This window comes from Schistocerca cancellata, chromosome 8 (genome assembly GCF_023864275.1).
Source record: "Schistocerca cancellata isolate TAMUIC-IGC-003103 chromosome 8, iqSchCanc2.1, whole genome shotgun sequence".
Taxonomy (NCBI): Eukaryota; Metazoa; Arthropoda; class Insecta; order Orthoptera; family Acrididae; genus Schistocerca; species Schistocerca cancellata.
The window spans coordinates 557701783-557726487 of record NC_064633.1 but is presented as its reverse complement, the minus strand read 5'-3'; the positions used below and the strand labels follow the sequence as shown (position 1 = coordinate 557726487).

The following is a 24705-nucleotide window of genomic DNA, read 5'->3' as shown; positions in this document are numbered from 1 at the left end:
TACGCCTCGCCTGCGCCCGTCAACACCGACTTTGGACTGTTAACGATTGGAAACATGTTGCCTGGTCGGACGAGTCTTGTCTCAAATTGTATCGAGTAGATGGACGCGTACAGGTATGGAGACAACCTCATGAATCCTTGGACCCAGCATGTCAACAGGTGGCTGTTCAAGCTGGTGGAGGCCCTGTGGTGGTGTGGGGCGTGTGCAGTTGGAGTGATATGGGATTCCTGATACGTCTAGATACGAGTGTGACAGCTGACACATACGTAAGGATCCTGTCTGATCACCTGCATCCATTCATGTCCATTTGCATTCCGACAATTCCAGCAGGAGAATGCGACACCCCATACGTCCACAATTGCTACAGAATGGCTCCAGGAACCCTCTTCTGAGTTTAAACTCTTTCACTGGCCACCGGATTCCCCATATATGAACATTATTGAGCATATATGGGATGCCATGCAACGTGCTGCTTAGAAGAGATCTCCACCCCTTCGTACTCTTGCGGATTCATGGACAGCCCTGCAGAATTCATGGTGTCATTTCCCTCCAGCACTGCTTCAGACTTTAGTCGAGTCCATGCCAAGTCGTGTTGCGGCACTTATGCTTGCTCGTGGAAACCCTACACAATATTAGGCAGGTGGCTCTTCAGTGTAGTTACGTTACGCGTAGCCATGTTACACGCCACAATTCGGAGCCTTCTAGCGGCAGAACGCTGCAGATATGTAGACATGAAGAACAAAGTTGAATGTTAATAACATTCCAGAATGAGATTTTCACTCTGCAGCGGAGTGTGCGCTGATATGAAACTTCCTGGCAGATTAAAACTTTGTGCCCGACCGAGACTCGAACTCGGGACCTTTGCCTTTCGAGGGCAAGTGCTCTACCAACTGAGCTACCGAAGCACGACTCAGGCCCGGTACTCACAGCTTTACTTCTGCCAGTACCTCGTCTCCTACCTTACAAACTTTGCAGAAGCTCTCCTGCGAACCTTGCTGAACTAGCACTCCTGAAAGAATATTGCGGAGAACATGGCTTAGCCACAGCCTGGGGGATGTTTCCAGAGTGGCTCCGCAATATCCTTTCTTTCAGGAGTGCTAGTTCGGCAAGGTTCGCAGGAGAGCTTCTGCAAAGTTTGTAAGGTAGGAGACGAGGTACAGGCAGAAGTAAAGCTGTGAGTACCGGGCGTGAGTCGTGCTTCGGTAGCTCAGTTGGTAGAGCACTTGCCCGCGAAAGGCAAAGGTCCCGAGTTCGAGTCTCGGTCGGGCACACAGTTTTAATCTGCCAGGAAGTTTCGTTAATAACATTGCTTTGTTTAAAAAGTTTTAAGGGTTTTCACATAAAAAATTCGGAGGCGGTACTTTACAGTACATTCTCGTACTTTTATAAAATCTAGTGATGTACAACTCATATTGTCGTGATTACAATTTACGGTCTTGATGACTAGTGGTTGCAGTGCTTCGATACCAATCTACCAATCTCCAATGATATTCTAATCACTATTAAGATTTTTTTTTGTCTCGTTTGGGAGGGAGAGCTTTGTGTTAACAGTCTCGCTCATTCTCACTACGGACTGCCAATTAAACGAATAAATAGCGTCCAGAAATTCAGGGCAAACTTCTCTGACGCTTCGTCTCGCGCGCGGCCGATTAAATTACGCGTCGGGCACTTAACGGCCAGACACCCTTTCGCAGGGAGCCTGGCTTCAGTAAGTACATCCATTAAGACGTCAGCCACTGCTCGGCGCGATCCGCTTCAGAGGCAGGCCAGTGCAGTCCATTTCAAAACCATCACTACCTGAGTGTAAACAATGAGGAGGAGAGAATATTCTTGTCTATGGTATCAGTACAAAACGCGCGCATTGTAAACTTACATATTCCCTGTGGAAAACATGGATAACTGTCCCTGTGACATTCAGAAAACTTGCAGTTCATGCTTTTAGTGCCATCAGAGAAAGAGAAAAAGAGTCTCACAGCTTAACAACCATACAAGCGAATACGAGCCTAAAATTTTTCCCAGTCACGCTGGATAGACTAAGTTCTTTTTGTGGATCAGAAATGTATTTAGCGAAAAAATAATCATGCTGAATTGCTAATACAATATGAAGCCGGTACATAATTTAAAACTTTGATCGTAATGGACTATTATTGTTCCTGAGTCACTAGTCTCCATTGAATGAATAAATAAAAAAGCTTACATGATAAAAAGTAATCTGAAGTGCATGCTGTATCGGTTTCAGTTAACGACGTTCTTGCAATCCTACAATTTCTATAATACACAATTAAGGGAAGAACTGCAAAGTATTGTTCAGTGTGTAATAAACCTTGCGTCCTCGGAATTTTCGCATTCAATTGAAATGTTTGAGTCCATATAAATTAAAAGAGGGGTCTGTTTAATTAAATTATATATTTAAATTATATTATTATTTAAATTATATATTACTCATCTATAGATATCTCTGAAAATAATTGTTTCCAAAAAACTATTTTTATGATAATATATTTTTAAAATTCTAATAGATCCTTTTTGTAAAAATCGAAATTGTGCTATGAAAATTAGTACTCATAATTATCAACTTAAAATATCTGAAATAAATTACAGTCAAGTAATAGTATTATGCTCCATGTAAAGGAACGTTCTGTCTTCATTTATAATTTCCTTTTTTTCTCATTGATAATGAAATCGATTCTATAATATACCAGGAAGCCTGTGCTTTTTCTTGTAGTGTCGAAATTTGCAACCTTTGTTAGTGATCATTAGCCCTGGAGACGTTCAAGCAAATAATTATTTTCAGAAAACAGTGTATAAATTGAATCTGAGAAATAGTTTCAGTTAAGAAAGTCTTGTTAATGCGCATTTGGACTATACCTGTTGTAGGGGATACTGGAAGCTGGAAGTGTAATATATAATGTATTTTTGATGCCAAGAACATCAGAGTTGGGTCGGATAGAATAGAGTGGGTTAGCATCTATTGGCTTTGGTTCGTGTTGATCTCTGATTGATCATTTTCTTAGTATGGCCAAAAAGTGTGAAATATGTTATGGTAACCTGTGTTTCAAGAACACGCAAAAACGTTAAAAACCAACATAGCGTTCTAGTGACTTTTCCTTTTTATTTCCTGGACAAAGTCTTTGCAGCAGGTTATACAGGATAAAGGAACCAGCCCTCACACTGAGACCAACTTTGAGAGATAAATGCTGTTTATCCGCAAATAAAATGCACTTTCTCTTACTATGTATTTTAACGTTGTTTAAACTGTGAAATAGTTATTACAACGTAACAAGTGTGCTTCGTAATATATGGACTATAAGCGGGGGGGTGTATTATAAGTGGAAGACCTGGAGTCATAGAATCTGCTGCCTAATTGGATAAGTCGACTTCCTCGTCGCGTTTTGGCAGTTTCCGTTCCAAGGCGAGAGCTTTGTAATTTTGACTGTAAGTGTATAACAAAGGTAACTATTATTATTGGACACAAAGTGACGTGTAGTGTTTTTGATGTTCGCAATGATAAGGTAGGGAGAGGATGAAACCCATTTTCAACACATCGACTATTCCTCTGAAACTGCAAAAAAGGGCTCGCCCATCTCAACATCCTAGTACATAGCACTCGATAACACCCTGTCGAGTGAACAACCTATAGTTGATACCTTTTTTGGTTTCAGTTATTTCAAACACAATGAATCACTGACGGTCCAATATCATTTCGTACACTCACACTAAGTTTTCATCTGTGGCTCCAGTCGTGTTACAACTTGCACGATGAGCATGTTTAGAAATGAGAGCTTATCTGAAATGAGTCGCCGATTTTTAATGCAGGATCATGCTCCTTACAAATCTTCATCAGTTTCAGAAAATTTTCCTTGTCTATAAAACGCGAAAAAGAATTTTGTAAGTGCACAGTCTTCCACTTTTTTATTCGAGGGAAACAGACATGAACCGACTACTTTTAAAGAGCTATTCAAATAAAACGGTTTCAGTATCTGCGCTTTTTGTTATACTAACGTGTGGCGTTTGTTCGTATGGACGCCGCCGAACACTGTGTCCGGGTCGCACAATGGTTAACGCAGCCGTCTAGAAAGCAGGAGATCCCAAGATCGAGTCCCGGTGTTGTACACATTCTCACTCGTCGCCGCTGAATACACATAAAGTCCCAAAGCATCTGATATCATTAGTTCCTCTTGTTCCCTTTCTCCCCCCTACAGCTTCAATTTACAGGGTGTTTCAAAAATGACCGGTATATTTGAAACGGCAATAAAAACTAAATGAGCAGCGATAGAAATACACCGTTTTTTGCAATATGCTTGGAACAACAGTACATTTTCAGGCGGACAAACTTTCGAAATTACACTAGTTACAATTTTCAACAACAGATGGCGCTGCGGTCTGGGAAACTCTATAGTACGATATTTTCCACATATCCACCATGCGTAGCAATAATATGGCGTAGTCTCTGAATGAAATTACCCGAAACCTTTGACAACGTGTCTGGCGGAATGGCTTCACATGCAGATGAGATGTACTGCTTGAGCTGTTCAATTGTTTCTGGATTCTGGCGGTACACCTGGTCTTTCAAGTGTCCCCACAGAAAGAAGTCGTAGGGGTTCATGTCTGGCGAATAGGGAGGCCAATCCACGCCGCCTCCTGTATGTTTCGGATAGCCCAAAGCAATCACACGATCATCGAAATATTCCTTCAGGAAATTAAAGACGTCGGCCGTGCGATGTGGCCGGGCACCATCTTGCATAAACCACGAGGTGTTCGCAGTGTCGTCTAAGGCAGTTTGTACCGCCACAAATTCACGAAGAATGTCCAGATAGCGTAATGCAGTAATCATTTCGGATCTGAAAAATGGGCCAATGATTCCTTTGGAAGAAATGGCGGCCCAGACCAGTACTTTTTGAGGATGCAGGGACGATGGGACTGCAACATGGGGCTTTTCGGTTCCCCATATGCGCCAGTTCTGTTTATTGACGAAGCCGTCCAGGTAAAAATAAGCTTCGTCAGTAAACCAAATGCTGCCCACATGCATATCGCCGTCATCAATCCTGTGCACTATATCGTTAGCGAATGTCTCTCGTGCAGCAATGGTAGCGGCGCTGAGGGGTTGCCGCGTTTGAATTTTGTATGGATAGAGGTGTAAACTCTGGCGCATGAGACGATACGTGGACGTTGGCGTCATTTGGACCGCAGCTGCAACACGGCGAACGGAAACCCGAGGCCGCTGTCGGATCACCTGCTGCACTAGCTGCGTGTTGCCCTCTGTGGTTGCCGTACGCGGTCGCCCTACCTTTCCAGCACGTTCATCCGTCACGTTCCCAGTCCGTTGAAATTTTTCAAACAGACCCCTTATTGTATCGCTTTTCGGTCCTTTGGTTACATTAAACCTCCGTTGAAAACTTCGCCTTGTTGCAACAACACTGTGTTCTAGGCGGTGGAATTTCAACACCAGAAAAATCCTCTGTTCTAAGGAATAAACCATGTTGTCTACAGCACACTTGCACGTTGTGAACAGCACACGCTTACAGCAGAAAGACGACGTACAGAATGGCGCACCCACAGACTGCGTTGTCTGCTATATCGTTCACATCACTTGCAGCGCCATCTGTTGTTGAAAATTGTAACTACTGTAATTTCGAAAGTTTGTCCGCCTGAAAATGTACTGTTGTCCCAAGCATATTGCAACAAACGGTGTATTTCTATCGCCGCTCGTTTAGTTTTTATTGCCGTTTCAAATATACTGGTCAATTTTGGAACACCCTGTATATGCCTATGCCATTGCCCAGCGTTTGTTACTGTTGTTATGGGCATTATTCCGAAGACTGGTTGGAACCAGCTGTTGACGCCAGTCCATCCTAAGCACGAAGCTCCATTTCTGCATGCCTACTGGAACCTACAAACATCTGAATCTACTCTAATTATCTTGTGGTGCAGTTGTTCTTGTTGTCTCCGTGGTTGTTAAGAAAATGGGATGAGAAGTTCGGCCTTATGCAAGACACCTTTTTTCTTTTGTTTCACTCATACATGTTTCACCACTCTTGTGCTATCGTCAGTGTGTTCAATTTTTTTATTTTTAACTTATTTAAAAAAAATAAAAAATAGAACCCACTGACGATAGCACAAAAGTGCTGAAACATGTATGGGTGAAACAAAAGAATAAAGATGTCTTGCATAAGGTGGAACTTCTCATCCCATCTGAATCTGCTTTCTACCGCCAAGCCTTCGTCTCTTACAATTTTCATCTCCAGCCACCCCTCCATCCCTTGATACCTCACGATGTGTCATAGTCACCTTTCATTTCTTTTCAAGTCGCGCTATGAAGCTCTTTTCTCGCAAATTCCGTAGAGTAGCTCTTCATAGCTTATTGGATCTATCCGTACAGTGTGAAGCACTGTTCTGTACCACCATATTTGGAGAGATTCTGTTTTCTCCTCGACGGCATTATTTATCTCCTATGCATTACTTGCACTAAGGCTAATTTAAAATGAATATTTCCAGGAAAGATTTCCTTGAATTTTCGAGTATATTCGATTTTAACATATTTGTGTTTCTCGAGAAATCCTGTCTTGCTATTGCCTGTCAACATTTCACATTCTTGTCGCTACTGTCATTAGTTGGTATCTTGTTTTAATATTATGCTCACTTTTTTGAATACTTGTATATAATTAAATATTTCAACCGTGTGCCCAGAATAGTCAGAGACCTCGTATCACAAATGCAGGTTGTTGTTGTTGTTGTCTTCAGTCCAGAGACTGGTTTGAGTCAGCTTTCCATGCTGCACTGTCCTGTGCAAACTTCTTCATCTCAGAGTAACTACTGCAACCTACATCCCTATGAATCTGCTTAGTGTATTCATCTTTTGCTCTCCGTCTACGATTTTTACCCTCCACGCTGCCCTCCAATACTAAATTGGTGATCCCTTGATGCCTAAGAACGTGTCCTGCTAACAGATTCCTTCTTCTAGGCAAGTTGTGCCACAAATTCCTCTTGTCCCCAATTCTATTCAGTACCTCCTCATTAATTACGTGATCTACCCATCTAATCTTCAGTTTTCTTCAGTAGCACCACATTTCGAAAGCTTCTATTATCTTCTAGTCCAAATTATTGATCTTCCATGTTTCACTCCCATATATATGGCTACTCCCCATACAAGTACTTTCAGAAAAGACTTCCTGACACTTAAATCAATACTCGATTGTAACAAATATCTCTTCTTCAGAAACGTTTTCAGAAACGTAGCCAGTTTACATTGTGTATCCACTCTACTTCGACCGTCATCAGTTATTTTGCTCACCAAATAGCAAAACTCATCTACTACTTTAAATGTCTCATTTCCTAATCTAATTCCCTCATCATCTCCTGATTTAACTCGACTACATTCCATTATCCTCGTACAGCTTTTCATCTTACATCCTCCTTTCAAGACACCGTACATTCCGTTCAGCTGCTCTTCCAGGACCATTGCTGTCTCTGACACAGTTACATTGCCGTCGGCAAACCTCATAGTTTTTATTTTTTCTCCTTGAATTGTAATTCATACCCTAAATTTTTCTTTTGTTTCCTTTACAGCTTGCTCAGTATACTGATTGAACAGCATCGGGGATAGGCTACAACCCTGTATCACTCTCTTCTCAACCACTACTTTTCTTACATGCCCCTCGACTCTTATAACTACCGTCGGGTTTCTGTAGAAATTGTAAATAGCCTTTCCCTCCCTGTATTTTACCGCTCTCACCTTCAGCATTTCAAAGAGAGGAACATATGACACAAATACATAAAAGTGTTTAGTAAAGAACGGCTGTAATGAAAAGACTTTGAGGTTGAAATACACTTCAAAATTTATCTCATACAGTGAAAATACACTCCTGGAAATGGAAAAAAGAACACATTGACACCGGTGTGTCAGACCAACCATACTTGCTCCGGACACTGCGAGAGGGCTGTACAAGCAATGATCACACGCACGGCACAGCGGACACACCAGGAACCGCGGTGTTGGCCGTCGAATGGCGCTAGCTGCGCAGCATTTGTGCACCGCCGCCGTCAGTGTCAGCCAGTTTGCCGTGGCATACGGAGCTCCATCGCAGTCTTTAACACTGGTAGCATGCCGCGACAGCGTGGACGTGAACCGTATGTGTAGTTGACGGACTTTGAGTGAGGGCGTATAGTGGGCATGCGGGAGGCCGGGTGGACGTACCGCCGAATTGCTCAACACGTGGGGCGTGAGGTCTCCACAGTACATCGATGTTGCCGCCAGTGGTCGGCGGAAGGTGCACGTGCCCGTCGACCTGGGACCGGACCGCAGCGACGCACGGATGCATGCCAAGACCGTAGGATCCTACGCAGTGCCGTAGGGGACCGCACCGCCACTTCCCAGCAAATTAGGGACACTGTTGCTCCTGGGGTATCGGCGAGGACCATTCGCAACCGTCTCCATGAAGCTGGGCTACGGTCCCGCACACCGTTAGGCCGTCTTCCGCTCACGCCCCAACATCGTGCAGCCAGCCTCCAGTAGTGTCGCGACAGGCGTGAATGGAGTGACGAATGGAGACGTGTCGTCTTCAGCGATGAGAGTCGCTTCTGCCTTGGTGCCAATGATGGTCGTATGCGTGTTTGGCGCCGTGCAGGTGAGCGCCACAATCAGGACTGCATACGACCGAGGCACACAGGGCCAACACCCGGCATCATGGTGTGGGGAGCGATCTCGTACACTGGCCGTACACCACTGGTGATCGTCGAGGGGACACTGAATAGTGCACGGTACATCCAAACCGTCATCGAACCCATCGTTCTACCATTCCTAGACCGGCAAGGGAACTTGCTGTTCCAACAGGACAATGCACGTCCGCATGTATCCCGTGCCACCCAACGTGCTCTAGAAGGTGTAAGTCAACTACCCTGGCCAGCAAGATCTCCGGATCTGTCCCCCATTGAGCATGTTTGGGACTGGATGAAGCGTCGTCTCACGCGGTCTGCACGTCCAGCACGAACGCCGGTCCAACTGAGGCGCCAGGTGGAAATGGCATGGCAAGCCGTTCCACAGGACTACATCCAGCATCTCTACGATCGTCTCCATGGGAGAATAGCAGCGTGCATTGCTGCGAAAGGTGGATATACACTGTACTAGTGCCGACATTGTGCATGCTCTGTTGCCTGTGTGTATGTGCCTGTGGTTCTGTCAGTGTGATCATGTGATGTATCTGACCCCAGGAATGTGTCAATAATGTTTCCCCTTCCTGGGACAATGAATTCACGGTGTTCTTATTTCAATTTCCAGGAGTGTATTAATCTTTACACGAAAGCTATCCATGGATGACTGTAAAAAGGGTGATCAAAAAGCTTCCGTTCGAAGGCTGCACAGACCATGATCGGTATGCCAATTAGGCAAAATCGCCGTGTGTACTGAGGCAATCATCTCACAGTCGTAGAAGGTTGAAGACACCCGTTTGATGAGACACCGTTTCCTGCTGCGTGGAGAAGTCCGTAACTGTCTCTGCACATCCCCGTCCGGCACGAATTGTCGACCCTTCAAGGCCTTTTATAAGGACCGAAGGCATAGCAATCGCATGGGGAGGGATCAGGACTATAAAGCGGGTGCTCGAGTGCCTCCAACTTGGCGTAACTTCTGCGTTATGGCATTTGCGATATGGAGACGTGCATTATGATGAACTTGGCACACGATTCCACGACGGTTGGTTCCGACAGGCATGTTGTCCCCACGCACATTCTCCAATGGATGGCTACTGTTGTTTGTCCTTCAGCAGCCAAGAAAAGAATAACAGCACATTGGCCCTCTTTGGACGCATCTGGTAATAACGGTGTCACAGTTCACGTTTCCGCATTTATCTCACGCACGTCCTACAGACACGAATGACACACTAATCCCTTGCTTTGATGTCGGTGCTTAGCAACGGAGTTGTGCAACGTTGCATATATGTTACAGCAACGCCCTCAGACCTTTTGCACGCTCCGTGTATAACATATGCAACAGCCTTGCCGCAGTGGATACACCGGTTCCGTGACATCTCCGTAGTTAAGCGCTGTCGGGCGTGGCCCGCACTTGGATGGGTGACCATCCAGGCCGCCATGCACTGTTGCCATTTGAGAGGTGCACTCAGCCTCGTGATGCTAATTGAGGAGCTACTTGACCGAATAGTAGCGGCTCTGGTCAAATAAAATCATCATAACGACCGGGAGAGCGGTGTGCCAACCTCACGCCCCTCCTATCCTCGTCACCTCAGGATGACACGGCGGTCGGATGGTCCCGATGGGCCACTTGTGGCCAGAAGACGGAGTGCTATGGAGTGCTTGTACAATATATGAAAATACCATTCACTATATATAACTTCTACACTCTACCACAGCTAAACCAGGAGAGGAAGATTACATAAACTCTCTGTGCGTTGCCGGTATAAAAAAATTAAATGAGAGTCTAAAATAGTTGAAATCGGACAGCGAGGAAAACTGAGTCTGCCTCTCTCTACTTCCTACCTCTTAATTATTGACTTAGGCTGATGCTTAGATATAGTTTATTCGAATCAATGTTCGGGGTGGAGCGGATACTACATTCATCCCGTCATGTTGCAACCCAAAGAGGAACACGTCTGATGCTTTAATCGTCTCACATTTCAGCGTCCCCTGATTTGACTGCAGTCCATTACTCTTGTTTGATTGTTATTCATCTTACACACACACAATCACACACACGGATATTTACAGGGTGAGTCACCTAACGTTACCGCTGGATATATTTCGTAAACCACATCGAATACTGACGAACCGATTCCACAGACCGAACGTGAGGAGAGGGGCTAGTGTAATTGTTTAATACAAACCATACAAAAATGCACGGAAGTATGTTTTTTAACACAAACCTACGTTTTTTTTAAATGGAACACCGTTAGTTTTGTTAGCACATCTGAACATATAAACAAATACGTAATCAGTGCCGTTTGTTGCATTGTAAAATGTTAATTACATCCTGAAATGTTGTAACCTAAAGTTGACGCTTGAGTACCACTCCTCCGCTGTTCGATCGTGTGTGTCAAATAAATGAACAGACACACAAATGATTACAGTTTCAGAAAAATTAGATGATTTAGTCAAGAGAAAGAGACTCACAAATTAAGTCAATAACGCGATGGTCTGTCTCTGGCTCTCGTCGGAGTTATTCGGCTTGGGTTTTATTGCGATCAGTAATGGCAGCTGTGGAGGTTGAAAATACCTTCACGAGTGAAGCTAGATGCGTCAGTTTACATCATATTATTTACCAAATGTTTGTTGTCTTCCACCTAATGCAAAACCCATTCACAAAACTTGGCATGTAGTAATTTCATGGAAACATTTTCATCGCTAAAAACTTTATTTATCAGACAAATGTGGCAAAATTTACAGAAAAATCAAATTAGAAGCGCTTATCTATAAATATTGAAAGACCAATGTAACATCAGGGGAAGTATACACTGAGTACACATACAATATGCATATGGAAGTTCATAAAAGTGAGAAATACAAGAAAAACGTATTCCGCCGTACTCCTCTTTCCCCCTTCCCTCCCTTCTCACTTTCCCCTCCCAGTAATATGCTGTAATGACACTGTTTTACTTGTAAACATATTCATGAGGTTTCAGCTTCAAGGTATACTTTAAAACAGAATAATGTACTGAAATCAATGCTTGTTTCTGTTACAACGTAATTTAAATATCATTCCGTTTGTTATATAAAATGTGAAAATGTTCCATTGCTGTAAAATTCCGTCCCCTGCCTTCTTTTTTGGCCTTCATCCCTTCATGCTACCCTACCTTCCAGCTCCTCAGTCCTTCGTCCTCCCCCCCTGCCCCCCCCCCTCCATCCTACAACCGTCCATCCCTTGGCTATTTTCCTACACACCTCCGCCTCGTCCTCCCCCCCCATAATTAATTCAACCACCGCCTCATCTGCCCCCTACCCTGCCCTTTGTGTCCCCCCTCCACCCTCACAGGCCCACAAGCCTATACCTACCTATTCCCAGTCAACCCTGACTCGGTTTTTAACTGTTTTGTGATAAATATTTGTTTTTTGACATGACCTATCTATGGTATCAATAGATTGAAGTTTCCTTGCTTTGTCTGGGAAATAGTAATTAAAAACGTCTTCTTTTATAATGACGGCCTATACATTGCTCTCTCTGTCTCTCGATGGATTATTTGGACATCGTGCCTAGTGTGATGTACGATCTTTATACATGTCCAACGACGAGTTTTGACTCATAACTACGTTTGCTGTTTTTATTGATGATATGACACTGATCGAAAGAAAGCCAGGTGTAATACGGTAAGTAATATTTACGTTGTTTTATATATTATAAAAGCTATGTCCTGTTTGTTTCGATCTTTGAGATCAACGCCGTCTGGAGCCAAGTTGAAATAATACGGGCCTCAAGTCTGCTGTCTTCAACTAGCATGCGACTTTACAAAATAACATCCTTTGCAAATACGGCTAACGGCAATTGCACATCAGATTGTACGGCTTTCTCATATTGCTCACTTTTATGAACATCCCTAAGCATGTTGTAAGTATTTGCACTGAGTATGTACTTCCATTCCTGTTGTTACGCTGAAAGTTGGACTTTCATATCCTTTCATTGGAAAGCTGGCTACAGATTCTGTTATTGTGTGTATACACTAACTCTGTGTCTGAGCTCTTATTATCAAGACTAGGAGCGATCGAACAGTTGTTGGTAGTAGTCGGACGCAGTGTGGCATGGAGAGAAGCCGTATCAGGAGAGGTAGCAGCCTGCCCTGACCGTACTAGTAGCGCCGAGGGAGATTTTGGTTTTAACTGAGGATTTTTGATGATTTGCCTTTTTTCTGCACGTAGTTCAAAATGGTTCAAATGGCTCTGAGCACTATGGGACTTAACTGCAGAGGTCATCAGCCCCTTGAACTTAAAACTACTTAAACCTAACTAACCTAAGGACATCACGCACATCCATGCCCGAGGCAGGGTTCGAACCTGCGACCGTAGCGGTCGCGCGGTTCCAGACTGTAGCGCCTAGAACCTCTCGGCCACTCCGGCCGGCTGCACGTAGTTGTTCCTTTCCTGCGCACTGGAGGGATTTTGTCAGATTTTTGTATGTGTACATTGAAAGTAATATTCACAACTTTGTTGTGAGCAGATACGTGATTATTGAATACAGACATTGTGGAATAATTAAAGTTTTTGCTAATGAAACTGTCCAAGGACAAGAATAGTCTGAGCAAAGTATGTCGGTGTATCGACCTTCAATTTACATAATATAGTAAATTAAAAGTTTTTATTGATTCCTTTCATTGTTTACACTGCCTAAGGCCTGTTTACTAAACCTCTCCTGATCATTTAATTTCTATAAAAATAAAACAAAGGAATAGTTGCATCAGTAATTGGACTAAGCATTGCTGCATTGCCCTGTGCATGGATGGCTGTGTTTCTTTCGAATTATTTTAGCACGTTACTGGATTCAATATATTTGTGCAGTTGCAGCCGCAAGACGAGGTAAGTTATTTGTTACGTGCAGGAGCATTGCAGTATAATTCTTAGGAGACGTTAGAGAATATTTTTAAAATCAGAGTCAATATTACATAATTGATTTTTCATGATTTATATGAAGAGTAATTAATTTCTGGTTTTGTTCTCTGTCAGAATACTGACATATCGCAAAAACGGTTTCAATGTTCAAGCTGTACGCTTACATATCAGACTTTATGATAACGATAATGAAATTTCACTAGATTGCGTAACAGTTTTTAGAGAAAAAGTATAGATAACAATAATATTGTTAGAGACAGAGCTTTACAAATTTCCGTACGTCTTTCACCAGGCTAATAATAATTACAATTTTTGATAGTAAAACATTCAACATTGTACTTGTAATATTTATATATAAGCTTTCCCAATTTGTCTTTTGTGTCAATCTTTTTGCATGTATCTGTTGATGATTACTTGAAACGCCTCATGAATAAAGTTTTTAGCGAGCAAGATGTTTCCATAGAACAACTACAAGCAAAGTCTGGATGGTTGGATACCTTACAAATGGATGACTTCATCATTCAAATGGGCTGTGACCATTGGTGTTGAGGTAAAACGTAATGATACGGATGCAGTTGTTCATAGTGAAACACTTCAACACCCCGTATTTAAGATACCCGAAACTGATTTGCAATATCACAGGAACTTCGCCGAGGGGATTAGTGAACGGCTTCAAGACATGTCCTCTCTTCTAGTCCTTGGATGGCATATATCCATTACCTGTGCGTGAATATTACCGGTTTCCTGAAGGCGTTGCTCCAGGGGACTAAAACGTTCTTTTCGGGATGGCGCTTTTGAGGGTACTGTGCATCACACGCAACCAGCACCAAAAGCTTATCGAATTATTCATCATTTGTGTACTCCAGTCGAGTAGCTCCCCTACGTGAACTTCACAGTTATGGTTTTAAACTGCATGGTTAGTAGACACTTGTTTGCAGTTTAATGGATCCCACTGTCTTGTAATAGGCTATTGTTATATAACGAAATTATATCCTGCTTGTAAACGAAGAAAACTAGGGAACGAACTTCTGAAAAATACAAAATGGACCTCCCGAGTATTCGAAACATACCTCCAGTGTGGACATGTGTTTGATGTCACAGGAGTCTATTCAGTGAGCTACGACAGCTGGTACAGTTCATGTTGTTGTTGTTGTTGTTGTTGCGGTCTTCAGTCCTAAGACTGGTTTGATGCAGCTCTCCATGCTACTCTATCCTGTGCAAACTGCTTCATCTCCCAGTACGTACTGCAGCCTACATCCTTCTGAATCTGCTTAGTATATTCATCTCTTGGTCTCCCTCTATGATTTTTACCCTCCACGCTGCCCTCCAATACTAAATTGCTGATCCCTTGATGTCTCGGAACATGTCCTACAAACCGATCCCTTCTTCTAGTCAAGCTGTGCCACAAACTCCTCTTCTCCCCAATCCTATTCAATACCTCCTCATTAGTTACGTGATCTACCCACCTTATCTTCAGCATTCTTCTGTAGCACCACATTTCGAAAGCTTCTATTCTCTTCCTGTCCAAACTATTTATCGTCCATGTTTCACTTCCATACATGGCTACAACCCACACAAATACTTTCAGAAACGACTTCCTGACACTTAAATCCATACTCGATGTTAACAAATTTCTCTTCTCCAGAAATGCTTTCCTTGCCATTGCCAGTCAACATTTTACATCCCCTTTACTTCGACCATCATCAGTTATTTAGCTCCTCAAATAGCAAAACTCCTTCACTACTTTAAGTGTCTCATTTCCTAATCTAATTCCCTCAGCATCACCCGAGGTAATTCGACTACATTCCATTATCCTCGTTTTGATTTTGTTGATGTTCATCTTATATCCTCCTTTCAAGACACTGTCCAGTGCCTCAACTGCTCTTCCAAGTCCTTTGCTGTCTCTGACAGAATTACAATGTCATCGGCGAACCTCAAAGTTTTTATTTCTTCTCCGTGGATTTTAATACCTGCTCGGAATTTTTCTTTTGTTTCCTTTTCTGCTTGCTCAGTATACAGATTGAATAACATCGGGGATAGGTTACAACCCTGTCTCACTCCCTTCCTAACCACTGCTTCGCTTTCATGTCCCTCGACTCTTGTAACTGCCATCTGGTTTCTGTACAAATTGTAAATAGCCTTCCGCTCCCTGTATTTTACCCCTGCCACCTTCAGAATTTGAAAAAGAGTATTCTAGTCAACATCGTCAAAAGCATTCTCTAAGTCTACAAATGCTAGAAACGTAGGTTTGCCTTTTCTTAATCTAAATTCTAAGATAAGTCGTAGGGTCAGTATTGCCTCATGTGTTCCAATATTTCTACGGAATCCAAACTCATTTTCCCCGAGGTCCGCTTCTACCAGTTTTCTAATTCGTCTGTAAAGAATTCGCGTTAGTATTTTGCAACCGTGACTTATTAAACTGACAGTTCGGTAATTTTCACATCTGTGAACATCTGCTTTCTTTGGGAACGGAACTATTATATTCTTCTTGAAGTCTGAGGGTATTTGGCCTGTCCTATACATTTTGCTCACCAGATGGTAGAGTTTCGTCAGGACTGGCTCTCCCAAGCCTGTCAATAGTTCTAATGGAATGTTGTCTACTCCCAGGCCTTTGGTACAGTAGTGTGGGGTAATTCATTTGGATGCGTTGTGCGACGGGCAGTGTTGCCAGCTCCTCGTTTTCATACATGTATTTTCTAAATGCAGTCAATCTGCTTTTGTCAGACAAATTTTGTCTCAAATGTGAATGAGGAATCGCGTGCCAACTTCAAAGTGCGATATTCTTCTTCGCCCTGTATACTTTTTCAACGTAGATGCGGGTGTAAATGTTTACTTTTTACTTAATGTATTCCTCGTGGTGTACGTCGCTTGACAAATGACTGCGTAGCAAGAGGGTGCGTCTAGTTTTTGCCGCGCCTGCGCAGGAGGCAAGCGGAAGGCGGCGCGCCGCCACAGCACACGCGACGCGAGCCAGCAGCCGACAGTGTGGCGCGGGCTGCCTACCGCGCGCGACGCAGGCGCTCGACTCTCGCGCGCTGCGCCACTGGCCGTGGCCGCTACCGCGAGTCCTCCGAATTCGTCCGCTGCTACGACAACCAAGGCTTCTGGTTCAAAGGGCACTTTCTCTCCCCTCGCATACTACTGCTCTTCTTAAAATAATTTATGTACGTCTCGCTGTCCATTTTGAGGGTGGTTCGTTCGGAAACTGTATTTGCTACGAGTTACTGATTCTGCATTAGGCCACTGTAGACAACGAGTGTGGGCCAAAGACGTTTACACTCTCGCCAGAAGTTACTATAAACCGAACGCTTTCCTTTACATTTTTCTGTGGAACAGCTTTGTTTTTCAGTTTGACTTTATTATTAATCCCCGAAAATCGTCATTTTAGAACGTCTTCAATAGTGCGATAAATTTGGAAATAAAGAGGCTATAAACCCTTTTTGTAGGTTAATTGTAGCTTTTGTCACACACTACCAGTTTGTTATTTGTATCAGCTTAGGATAAGTAGCATTGTTTTCTGCTCCTAGAAGTAAAAGCAATATTTCATCGTCACTTTCCTGAAAAGTGCTTGCTGGTTTTTGCTTAGCCTCCGCAAACATATGTAAACACACGCAAAGAGGAATCGTCTGGTTATAGGATATAGCTCAGAGTGCTTAAAGGGGCCTAGGGGACTTCGTGGCTTCTCAGTGACAGCGCGCCATCATGTCCGGGTGTCCTTTTAGAACCGGCCGGCGGGCATCTTCCTTCACGTGCACCACAGAGCAGCCGCCGACGGCCACGGCGACGCCGACGCTCACCTTGCGGCACCTGAGCCGCGCCGTCCGCGTGCTGACGCAGCCGCCGGTAAGTACCGTGCCAGAGCCCGCCGGGCCTTATTCTTGCTACGCCACGATGGTGTGCTTCAAACCAAAATCTTTCGTTGAACAACCTTAAGCAAATTTTTTTCTAGCCTTGCAACTACGAATACCATACTGTAGTCAACCACTATATCCAAATTCCAATAGAATGTTTGTGGCATATTTCTTTAGAAAACAGACTCTTACTAGATGGTGGAAGATACGTACTTTCTTTTTACGAAGAAATGAGTCTAGAACACGTCATTTACTTAGCTGTGATTATCGGTGTGGTGATTCTCTTCTGAAACTAAGAGGAGTTCTGTTTGAATACCATTAGGTAGGCTACAATCCAGAGTGCTACAGTGCAGCATAATTTGGTTCTGGTGAACCACAGCTTAAATTGGCTAATTAAGAAAAACCGTACAACTGCGAGTACGACACAAGCTTGTGAGTTACATACAAACTTAATTTTGTGTACACATAGTACATATAAAGATTATATAATATGTGATTCTGTGAATGTCAAAGTATGTGACATAAATGACTGTATCTTTTGAATGCCTTGTCTTACAGGCTGCTACTTGTTACACTGCCAAAGGACCGAAGACCTTAGTGTTGCCACAAATTTCAAAATCATACTCCTACCTGCCTCTAAGAAAAAGGCATCTCAACAGAAAGACCGTATCTTCTCTCCATCTACATCTATACTCTGCAAAACACCGCGAAGTGGATGGCAGAGGACACGTCCCATTGTATTAGTTATCATGGTTTCTTCCCATTCCACTCACGTATGGAAGAACGATTGCCTGAATGCCTCTGTGCGAGCTGTAATTATTGTAATCGTGTTCTCACGATTCCTATGTGGACGATACGTAAGTGGTCGTTGTACATTGCTAGAGTCATTATTTGAAGCTCGTTCTTGAAACTTCGTAGACTTTCGAGAAAGTTTATATTTGTCTTCAAGAGGCTCCAAGTTCAGTTTATTCAGCATCTCTGCGACACTCTCTCGCGGGCCAAACAAACTCGTGATCATTCATGCTGCCCTCTCCTTTCAGTACCCCTGTTAGTCCTATTTAGCACGAGTCCCACACACTTGAGCAATACTCTATAATCTTTCTATAATCTTTTGACTACATAGACTTAGAAACTTAAATTTCTCACACAGCTAAGAGACCTTTGGTCTTAAGTACTTGACACAAATGTCCGTTACTCAGAAAAAGCGGTCTTAATAAATGGACAGAGAGACCAACAACGAAGGGATTCCGTATATGCTCCTTTTCTATCGACTGAGGCATGGAATCGTAAAAGCTTGGAAACCTATGTTACAGTTAACTACTGTAACTGGGTCCCTTGACTAGCATCCGACTGTGTCAAAAATGTTTCGCCAGTAGCAATTCCAAGCAGTAAATTATTTATTAGCTTCATGTAACGACTTTAAACACTGCACAGTACGTACAATTACTGAAAATAAAATGAGGACACTATACCATCAGTCAACTATGTAAAACAAACCATTGATAACTGAAATAAAAACATAGCATCTTCTTACAGTAATATCACAGGCATTGCGACTTGTAGAACTAACTTTCCTGGCGGTTTCAATAGTAATCAACAGTAAATGTAATACCCCTAGCCTGGCGCGACGCACCACTGCAGAATGGACGCCGTAAGCCAGTAGCTATTGCACTGCCGCGTTAGTCTTAAGTCTTGAGAAAACAATAGTTGGTTTTAGATATGGAGCCTTTTGTTCCTAGACCATTAATCTCTGCCGCGCAGGATTAGCCGAACGGTCTCGGGCGCTGCAGTCATGGACTGTGCGGCTGGTCCCGGCGGAGGTTCGAGTCCTCGCTCGGGCATGGGTGTGTGTGTTTGTCCTTAGGATAATTTAGGTTAAGTAGTGTGTAAGCTTAGGGACTGATGACCTTAGCAGTTAAGTCCCATAAGATTTCACACACATTTGGTTTGAACCATTAATCTCTGCCTCCGACGCATCCACGTTAGTCTTCCGCGATACGATGCTTTGTGGCGGCCCGGATGTTCTTAAGCAGTTGTGACACGCAACGATTTTTGCAGATGGATTGATACCCACTTGTCACTCTCCTGTCATTCAGTAACATTATAATATTCATTACTTTCCTTTGTCCAGACTAAATTGATACTTTAGGGGGAATAAAAAATAGGTGTAACTGGACAGTTTCGGTCGAATGAGGCTGTTTGCAGACATAAAACTAAGAAAAAAAGGGCACGATACTGCATTGCCTGTGTTATTTAGTAATACGATGCAATGTTCTTTCGGACATGCATGCTTACAGCTGATGACTGTTCATATCCGCGATTGTGAATACATTGGATTTATTTCACAACTACTATGGTCGCCGCGCTGCCTATTCGTTCGGACATGGATGCATGCACGATTAAAGGTACATTGCATCATACTTCTAGAAACGCACGCGCTGAAATTATTTATCCGCCGGCTCTGGGCAAGCGACTTTCAGTTAAAACGTTTCCCCTGTACGGGGGTATACATATCGGATGTAGGAGTGCAGGTTGTAGACACATGTGGGAGTTTTTGTCTGACTCTGAAGCGTGCTCAGATAGTCTACTGATAACGCCACATCTCGCTGTAAGCGGGAAATCCGTGCTCGAGTCCCGATCCGGCACAAATTTTCATTGTCGTTATTCCATCATGCAGCTGATGGTTGTTCATATTCGCAACTGCAGATAGATTTACAAAATATAGGCGGTCGTTCTCCACCATTGGTGTCACGGTGCTTGCTTTTGTGTAATCGATGTTTCGTTACTAAGTTACTATAGAAACTTATGTCTTAACATGATAATGAGTGAAAATGTACAGGATATCTTAAGATTTGGTTCTTGTGTTTCCAGTACAAGCAATTAGCTCAAGAAAAAATACTGCTTAATTTTACTGTTTGAGTACTGCCATGACACGTTTCACCCAGCTCAAATTCTGATTTAGTGTTATCCCAAATCCTTAAAAACTTCTACGCTTTTTAATGTATTATCTTCATGTCATTCGTTAATTCTGTTGGATGTACGGAACTAAATATAATGTGTTTCTCCAAAACTGAAGGAGAGTACATTCTGTAATAACCACTGTCAACCCTAAAAGTCATTATTGACAGTTTACACTATCGCTGCCACCGTTACTGGATTGATTATAACAATTGTATCATCATGTAATGATAATTAAATGGACACCATAGCTGCAAACTGGCGTAGAATACTTCATTGGGGACATGTTGAAAATGTGTGCCCCGACCGGGACTCGATCACGGGATCTCCTGCTTACATGGCAGATGCTCTATCCATCTGAGCCACCGAGGGCAGAGAGGATAGTGCGCCTGCAGGGACTTATCTCTTGCACGCACCTCGTGAGACCGACATTCCCAACATGACCACACCACTACATTCATAGTGCGTTAATAGATCTTTGCCCATCATACTCATTACTCGTGGCAGATTAATCTACCATAGAGCGTCTGCCATGTAAACAGGAGATCCCGTGTTCGAGTCCCGGTCGGGGCACATATTTTCAACATGTCCCCAATGAAGTATATCTACTCTGGTTTGCAGCTAGGTTGTACATTTAATTATCATTTCATTTCTAGCAAAGCTGCATGGTCATCAACGGTAACTGTTCTTTCGGGAACAGATACTGCCATCATATTTAAATGTATCATCCGAAAAATGTACCAAATCTGCTTGATAAATGATTAGTAGGTCATTCAGTTATATTGTAAAAAGATTAACAGTGGGCTCAAAAAATTGAACACTTTCGGAATGCTATCGTGAATTATTCCTAGTCATTAGAATTTTCTGCCTTTCCAACGTCGTCTGAATTATTCATATGCCTACGGTCTGCGTAAGTGAGCTGCATTTGAGGTCCTGAGCTGATAAAAATCTGCGGCCTTGCCCATCGATTTCTAGTACCCACGTGAGGGATGCTGCATGGCATTTCAGACTCACAATATATCGCTTCAAAACGTACCTACTACGGGAGCTCTATCAAGTAAGGTCACGGAAGTACCACGGATCGAACCCCGATCCAGCGAGACAGGTATAAATTTCCTTTGGTTTCCGTAAATCGATTGAGGCTAGTGGCAGGATGGCTGCATTGAACCGGACGTAGTCGATTTCGTTCTCCGGCCTTGACCTCTGATCGTTACACGCTAACCTGCTTTCCTGTCACACGGAAGCTCATTGCCGAAGTAGCCACATTTGAGGGTCTCGGCACTTATCCCGCACACAGTGCTCTCCGCTATCAAGTTCCGATAGGGTAACGTCTACGACCAATTCTGATCAAGTGAGATGAAGCAGTGGACTCATATTGTAGAGGAGCGGCACTTAAATCCCAGTTCCGCCAACCACTTTTATTTTTTTCGTGTATTATCTTAACCGCTTATGGCGTGCGCAGATCGATTTCCTTTCCCCTCTTCCGAAAATCCGAACTGATGCTCCGCTTCTAATCTCTCCGTCATTGAAGGTACTTTAAAGGCTATTCATCCCACTTCCTTGATGCACTTTGTTCCAATGATATTTCCTCCAAAAAACGCCGCTTGTCACATGGCAGGCATTCAGTAAGACCTCCGACGCTATTGCCCACAATACAAATGCTTCTACGGCTTTCCGTTCTTCGGAGACGGAAAAAAGAAAATGTATTTGACCATCAAAAAATGTAGCTGACCATGGAAACAAGCCACGAATGTGCTACCGTGGGATCCTTAACTGATATCCGACCTACGGGGCAAAATCACGACGTTATGCAAATCACACCCAAGTGGGTTTATATTGAATCTCCACAAGCGTATAACGCGTTCCTATATTGGCACTGATATAAATCCTACTTGTGGTGTCTAGGCTCTCATACACTGAAGCGCCAAAGAAAATGCTATAGGTATGTGTATTCAAATACAGAGATATGTAAACAGGCAGAATACGGCGCCGCGATCGGTAACACCTATCTAAGACAATAAGTGTCTAGCGCAGTTGTTAGATTACTGCTGCTACAGTGGCAGGTTATCAAGATTTAAATGAGTTTCAAAGTGCTGTTATAGTCGGCGCAAGAGCGATGGGTCATAGCATCTCCGAGGTAGTGATGAAGAGGAGATTTTCTGGTATGACCATTTCACGAGTGTACCGTGAATATCAGGAATCCGGTAAAACATCTAATCTCCGACATGCTGCTGCTGGAAAAAGATCCTGCGAGAACGGGACCAACGACAACTGAAGAGAATCGTTCAACGTGACAGAAAATTGCTGCAGATTTCAAAGCTGGGCCATCAACGAGAGTAATCGTGCCGAACATTCAACGAAATATTATCGATATGAGCTTTGGGAGCCGAAGGCCCACTCGTTTACCCATGATGGTTGCCCGACACAAAGTTTTACGCCTCGCCTGGGTGCGAGGACTGTTGATTGGAAACATGTTACCTGGTCCGACGAGTTCCGTTTCAAATTCTATCGAGAGGATGGGCGTGTACTGGAATGGAGAGTATCTCGTGAATCCATGGACCCTGCATGTCAGCAGGTAACTGTTCAAGCTGCTAGAGGCTCTGAAATTCTGTGGAGTGTGTATGGTTGGAGTGATATGTTACCCATGATCCGTCTAGATTCGACTTTGACGTGTGACACGTACGTAAACATCGTGTCTGATCACCTGCATCCATTGATGTCCATTGTGCCTTCCGACGGTTTGGCAATTCCAGCAGGACATTGCGACACCCCACACGTCCAGAATTGCTACAGAGTGTCTCCAGGAACACTCTTCTGAGTTTAAACACTTCCGCTGGCCACCAAACTCCACAGACGTGAACATCATTGAGCATATGTGGGATGCCTTGCAACGTGCTGTTCAGAAGAGAGATCCACCCCGTCGTACTCTTACATATTTATGGACAGCCCTGCAGGAGTCATCGTGTCAGTTCCCTCCAACACTACTTCAGACATTAGTTGAATCCATCCCAGGTCGTGTTGCGGCCCTTCTGTGTGCCCGCGGGAGCACTGCACGATATTAGGCAAGTGTACCAGTTTCTTTGGCTCCTCAGTGTATTATTTATTTATTAAATTGACGAATAAAAATTGTCCTCAAAAATGATGATGGGAAGGGTTTCTGGTGAGTGCGACTGTTGCACAGAAAATTGCAGTCCTATAAATTACAATTACATTAATTTTCTTTAACCGTATACGAAATTGGTCTTGAATTTGTACAAGAAACAATCATCTATTTTAACGTAAAGCCAACTTGTACGTAGTCCCCATTTGACGGACATGTTGGCAAGAACATAGTATAAACAACACAGCTTGGAATCTAGTGTGCTTTCCTACTACGAGAAGGGGGAAGCAAAGAGAACAGATGAAATTTATAATATCGATAAACAAGTGGGTAATCGGATGCAGTACCACGATTTTACCTAAGGAGCCAAAGTACAGTAGTTCTATGGATGCAACCGTTGAGTAACCTCAATTTGAATTTTAGGCGGCTGAAGAATCAACCAAAAACCTATAGGCCGGAGACGCATATATTACCGACAGTACGATACAAGGCGACGCGCTGATGGAGGTGGGCTCCGCCTTGGAGGCCGATCCAAGCCTGAGGGCTTAAAATAAGTGTGAATTCGTGTTGAAAGACAAGTGAAACTGCGGATGAAATTACTCAGCAGCAAGAGCGGCAAAATACGCGACCAACTCCTGAGAGAGCGAGGAACTAACACTCTACTCCCCCCCCCCCTCCCCCCCAAAAAGAGTGACCTCTGTGACTGTGCCAGAACTCGGACAATCGTATTCGATAAACAAATTATGACCTTATAACAAATTCGTCTAGACTTTCACTACCTGCCGGCCAGGGTCGCCGAGCGGTTCTAGGCGCTACAGTCTGGAACCGCGCGGCCGCTACGGTCGCAGGTTCGAATCCTGCCTCAGGCATGGATGTGTGTGATGTCCTTAGGTTGGTTGGGTTTAAGGGGCTCCGGAACGCCCTATACTTGCAATGTTAAAATAACGCTTATAAATTACATCTTTCCTCACAAAGTATTTGAGGTAGGAAGTTGAACTTTTTACAGATTATTTATTGGAATATGGGCTACAACTTATCACAGGGATTTAACAAAATTTTAGTTCAGTTATTAAAGATGATTTTTTTCAATTGTAATGAAAATTCACAGCATTTTTTTGCAATTTTTTATTTATATATTCAAAAATATACAGTTTTTTTGGAAAAAGGCTGTGCTAAATTATGCAGAAGGTACTGTGTAACATTTACTGAAAGTTTGAAACAAATATGTTTGGAAGATCCTTAGAAAACACGTAA

General features: G+C 43.3%; 1 non-coding gene across 1 annotated transcript; it reads right to left on the bottom strand.

The window, feature by feature from the left end:
- Positions 1 to 831: 831 nt before the first annotated feature.
- On the bottom strand, positions 832 to 906 carry Trnas-cga (transfer RNA serine (anticodon CGA)). The gene has a single exon. It is a non-coding gene; the product is annotated as a tRNA-Ser (tRNA).
- Positions 907 to 24705: the final 23799 nt, after the last annotated feature.